Source organism: Physeter macrocephalus, chromosome 12 (genome assembly GCF_002837175.3).
Source record: "Physeter macrocephalus isolate SW-GA chromosome 12, ASM283717v5, whole genome shotgun sequence".
NCBI classification, from domain to species: Eukaryota; Metazoa; Chordata; class Mammalia; order Artiodactyla; family Physeteridae; genus Physeter; species Physeter macrocephalus.
This window is the reverse complement of record NC_041225.1, coordinates 18,791,097-18,797,265: the sequence shown is the minus strand read 5'-3', so window position 1 is coordinate 18,797,265 and position 6,169 is coordinate 18,791,097.

The window sequence follows — 6,169 nt, the reverse complement described above, 5'->3', positions numbered from 1 at the left end:
GGCTGGGCCCGTGAGCCGTGGCCGCTGAGCCTGCGCGTCTGGAGCCTGCGCTCCGCAGCGGGAGAGGCCACAACAGCGAGAGGCCCGCGTACCGCAAAAAAACAAAAAACAAAACAACAACAACAAAAATCACTAGAAGAGCAGATCAAATATGACTCAGAATTCATTTTGAAGAGATTCACCACCCACCAACCCCAATCCACTGTTCACTGATTGAAGCATAAAAATGTATCCAGTAACACTGAAAGTTCATTCTCCCAAGACGTCTCACTGCCAAGGACACGTCTGGCTGAATATCAGCAGTAGGGATCTGCCGAGGAAAAGTGAGGGGAGATTAAACAAAAAGCCTCGGAGGGAACTCTCCAGTCCAGGGCACTTTCATTCTGCTTCATGTCCCGCTGGCTGATGCCATTTCTCTCTCTCAGACTCATTCTAACACAATGGAAAATGAAAAACGTGCCCTGAAGCCCAGTGACTTTCATCCTACTGTCTGTGAATGTGGTCACAGGCCTCTATGAGCTGTACATTATTCCCAAAGAATTCACATGTAGGATCCCGGAAGAGGACAGGAATGGCCCGCATGCTACACAGCCCAGCACGGGGCCCTCTTTCCACGATGATGCCATGCCTGTAATTGAGAGGGTGCATCCATTAAGAGGGCTGATGAATAGTCTGAGATCACACAATCAACTGTTGTGCAGCAGAGACCTCAAACAGAGAAAAATCAAGGCAAAAAAACCCCCCAGCATTTAATCCATGTGGAGGAGACGTGTCCTGGAAAGTGATAAATGAAACAGTGTGAGAACATAAAAGCCTCGTATGCTTTCGACTGAGAATTTTACTCACTAGGACACCAAGAAAGTAAGGGGTAATCTAGAAAGAGATGTTATTTCCTAACATTCCAAGCGAAATTTAAAAGACCAGAGGAAAAAATAGATTACACAGAAGGACTATATAATGGTGGAAATAAAAAAGGAAAGAAAACTACATGAAGTTCCCCAAATAAGAATTTAAGCTTCTTCCCAAATTGTACTGACAAACTTACTGTACGAGTTTCTGGGTCATATGAGGCCCAGTTTAAAATCACAAGTACTAGGACCCAGCAATTCATCTCAAATGAGCGCATCCACCATGATGCCAAAGGCTCTGTGCTTTCAAAAAACAGGCTGCTGCTGCTGGCGATGGCGACTACTATTATTACAGCCTCGACAACAATGAGACATCAAAAAAGTGTTCTAAACACTTTACGAATCTCAGTTCATTTAGTCCTCACAATAACCATCTGGGTTGGACCCTTTTTACAGATGAGAAAACTGAGGCACAGGGAGGTTAAACACGTTTTAATGGCACCATGAGAAGCCACTGTAGGTGCTGCAGGTAGTGATAAAGATGAAGCTATTTGCTCCACGAAGGTTGGTCCCTTGGATAATCCGGAGTCACACCAGGCAGGCTTCAGGGTGCAGTCCTCTACCTTGACATAGTCAAGATTATCCTTTAAGTTAGAGCTAATCAAGTCTCAGGAATGGATTTGTACAAACCACTATAATCCAGCTTTAATGATAAACCAGAATACCCATTTACTAGAGGTTCCCAAACGTCCACTAGTTCACAACTCAGTAAATTTTTCACTGTGCCCCTAAGCCAAAAAAAGCCATGTACCAGTTTCTTTTATTAAGTAGTTAGGGCCAAACAACTTAAGAAGCACTCAGGTCCTAAAAACTTTTACCTGTTTGAAAATATATATATATGAGAAAACTGAAAGAAAAAATAAGTTTATTATTTATTAATGGGATGAGTGCCTGTCAAGCACTGCATACTTTCCCCACCTTGGAATTTGACACTGTCACCTTCACTTCCTGCTTCAGGTTGAATTTTGAGCTGTATCTGCTTTTAGCACAGCAACTGCTAAAAACCCTGCTTAGGAAAGATACGAGGTTGTCAAAAGAGGGGAAGTGCAAGTTTATGTCAAAGCTGTGAACTCCCTGGAGGTAGCAGTTGCTGTCGTGTTTGTTAAATGGGCAATATTGCTGTGCTTCCCTTGACAACTTAGGATATCCCACCCCCATTAACTTGCTGCAGGAATCTGGAGTACCTCGGCACACAGTTTGGGAACTGCATTAATTTATAGTAAGAAATACAACTGCCAAGTGTATTGGACTTCACCCATTTTCTTCCCAGTAGCACTGGGAAACCAAAACAGAATGAGAAAACCTCTGGGACTCAAAGTCAGTAAGGGCTAGTAACAAGGGGCTGACAGATCTGTCCCAACTTTGATCTACTTACTGTGGTTACAGTACTATAGACCAGTCCAGTCCAGTTTGCGTGCCTGCGCGCGTGTGTGTGTGTGTGTGTGTGTGTGTGTGTCCTCTGGGACTCAAAGTCAGTAAGGGCTAGTAACAAGGGGCTGACAGATCTGTCCCAACTTTGATCTACTTACTGTGGTTACAGTACTATAGACCAGTCCAGTCCAGTTTGCGTGCCTGCGCGTGTGTGTGTGTGTGTGTGTGTGTGTGTGTGTGTGTGTATTCATTACACTATTTTACTTGGGGATCTCAAATCCAAGGGATAGAACAAACAGTTGCAAGTTTTTTTTATTGTTTTCTGTACCATTTGCAAACGGGCAAAGGATGCTTTGTGAGTCAACTTTTTACTAACTACAACTTTTTATGAACTATACATATATGTTTTGTAATTACTCTTGAAGTTTTTAAAAAGTCACCATCTCAGAGAAAGTTACCTACAAAAAAAAAGTACTGGTCTTTAATTTTTTTAAAAAATACTGTATTTGCTTTAACAGGTATACAAAGAATAGTAACAGCATTTTTCCTATCAGGAAGCTGGTATTTTCAACATTTTAAATGTCAGTGAATGGCTTCAGAGTTTATGATCTGCTTTCAAAATTAAAAGGCTAGAATGGTCAAGTTAAAATAGGCTTCTTCATCCACTATAGGATATAACTAACTCATTTCATCAATTCTAAGCACCGTTCCCCCTCATTTTTGACGTTTCTGAGGTCTGGGTGCATCCTGCAGGGTCTGTTGGCCAGGCAGCTACAGGGATCAAGTTGGCTTTGCTCGCCACCTTCTGGTAGAAGCGAGGAAGTGCCAGCATCAAATCTAGTAGCACAGGGCATCAGAGCTGGACTCCTAATGGAAGGACATTTTAGGATTGATTAACCGATTTATTTTGCTTCTGTTTTCCGTTTTATGTATGCACAAGAGTGACACGTGATCTATGTTTGAATACGTCTAAGCGAGCTCTTTAAACATATAAAGTAGAATGAACTTCCGGGCAAGCTCAGACTGCCTTTGCACCACCAGCATCCCACCCCATGTCTGTCTGTCCAGGTCCTTCTCCCAGGTCGACACCTGCTCGGCCCTTGTGTAGGCGCAGCCCAGAAGTGCACGGGAGTTTACCCCCCTGGGAGCAGGCTTCAAGCGGTGGGGGTCAGGACTGAGGGATAAGTGGCCCAGCCTCCCCTCTGTGGGTGGACAAGGCTGCGAACTTCTCAGACAGCCCTAAGGGATGGACTTCCCACGCCCGCAGCACTGACCACAGATTACCACCCTTATGCTGGCCTTTCCCCCTTCCAGCCTCCCTCTCAGCTCCCTCACTCCTGCCTCCTGGACCCCCTCTCACTCTGTACCCAAGCCCTTGGCTGAGGCTCTACACTTGGGCAGATCCAAACTAAGAGCTGTGCCCTTTAATCCTGGCACTTCATCACACAAGAAAGTCAAGAACCAAGCACCACCTTTTTACACTAGTTACAATTTCCGGTTTGATGTTATTCGTGAACCACCATATTTTTAAAAATCAACTTTGTTCTGTAGTACGGTGTTCAATTTACAGAAAAATTAACAAGATAGTAGAGAGAGTACCCATACATCCTACACCCAATTCCTCTATTCTTACATCTCAACATTAATATGGCACATGTGTTACAGTTAATGAATCAATATTGATACATGGCTATTAGCTAATAACGTCCATACTTCATAATTCTTTCATTCTTCTATTTCAGAATCCCATCAGGACACCTCATTATATGAGGTAGTCACGTCTCCTTAGGCACCTCTTGGCAGGGGGGGTTCACAGTTTTCTCAGATTTCCCTTGTTTTTCGTAACCTTGACAGTTTTGAGGAGTTGGGATCAGCTGTTTTGTAGAATGTTCCGCAACTGGGATTTGTCAGATGTTTGTGCACGATTATGGGTTTGGGGGAGGAAGACCAAAGAGTTTACTTTGTATCATTTTCATCCCATCATATCCAGGGGCCAAACTAGCAACATGCCTTATTGCTGGTGACTTTGACCTTGGTCACCTGGCTGATCCAGCTTGCCAGCTTTCTGCACTGTAAAGCTACTCCTCCCTTTCCACACGGGTCACTTTGGAAGGGGGTCACCATGTGCAGCCCATGCTTGAAGAGTGGAATATCTTAAGCGTGAAGCATCCACATAAATTATTCACAATTCTGTGCCAGAGATGGTCTCTTCTCCCCACTTGTGTATCTAACCTCATCATTTGCCTGTGTGGACTCGTGGATATTTACTTTACACTTTGGGTTGTTATCCAATATTTACTTTGTTGCTCAAACCGTCCAGCCATTAGGAACCTCCTGCATCCCTGTGACTCATTGCTACATTGTGATTTTTGGTTTTGTTTTGAGCACTGTCTTTACTTTCTGGCACTACAAGATGATCCAGGAGAATCTCCTGCTCCGGTTTTATAATCAGCTACTTTTGTAAAGAGCTCTGGTTCCTTTTTTAGGGAATGGTTATTAGAAACCAGTATCTGAATGGTAGGTGTGGTCTTTGCAAAGGGGGTGTCGCTGCTTTTAAGCCCCTTAGACTGACAGAGCAAGGAAACGTGTTTAGTAACCTGTGTATTACACTGTATAAATTTGTAACCACCGGGTGTCTGCATGAGTTCATACTGATGGCTCCAACTCTAATCCATTACACGTGGATCACTCTAGGCTCTTCCCCCAGCTTATCTGTATGTAACCTTACACTCTTAACGGTGAGAAACCTGGCTCCCACCACCTGCCAGCCATTTATTTGTTTAAATCTAGAATATCACAGCAGTATCAGAATTGTTAATGCATACCGATGTGAGAAATTACTTTATGAGCTGCGGTATAGTCCTTATGCAGTTTCTCTGGTGCTTCACCTTACAGACTCCACTCATTTCCAAAGTTACTTAGGTCAGCAGCATGCCCCGCAACCCCTTCCGTGAGGTCGTTTCATACCTTTGTCATACAGTTAATTGTTCTGTCGGTCTGGGTTCCATCCGTGTACCCGCTTCTCTAAGTGATTTTTTACACCTGCACGTACATTAAGATTCAATCCTTGTGCTGTAAAGCTCTATGGGTTTGACAAGTGCATATCGTCATACCTCCACTTCCACTGTATCATTCCGAATAGCTTCATTGGTCTAAAAATCCTATGTGCTTCACCTCTTCAACCCTCCCAACCTCCCCCTTGAGCCCCTGGAAACCACGGATCTTTTGAACACCTCCACAGTCTTGCCTTCTCCAGAATGTCCCGTAATTAGAGGCATATAGTAGACCGTCTTTTCAGACTGGCTTATTTTACTCGGCACCCATGCTTTTTGTGGCTTGGTAGCTCATTTCTTTTGATTGCTGAATTACATTCCGTTGTACGAAATTACAATTATTTAGACATTTATCTATTGATAGACATTTTGGTTGTTTGGGTTTTGGTCATTATGAACAAAGCTGCTATAAACATTTGTGTGCAGGTTTTTGTGCGGACATTAGTTTCCAGTACCTAGGAGCATGACTGCAGAATCATACAGTGAAAAGTATTAAGAGTATTATCCATTTATTGTGCTCGCTGTTTAGATTTATTTCTAGCATCTTATTTTCTATGGTTCTGACTTTTCTGTTTCTTTTTATTCTTCAATCTAGTCTTTTATTGAATTAACTGAGCACCCTCACACACACTATTTTAAAAGTTATATGCTTTTATTTTACTGTTACTTGAATTTTTTAAACCATATTTTTGCCAACCACTTGAATATTTTTTTTTTTTTTTGCGGTACGCGGGCCTCTCACTGTCGCGGCCTCTCCCGTTGCGGGGCACAGGCTCCGGACGCGCAGGCTCAGCGGCCATGGCTCACGGCCCCAGCTGCTCCGCGGCATGTGGGATC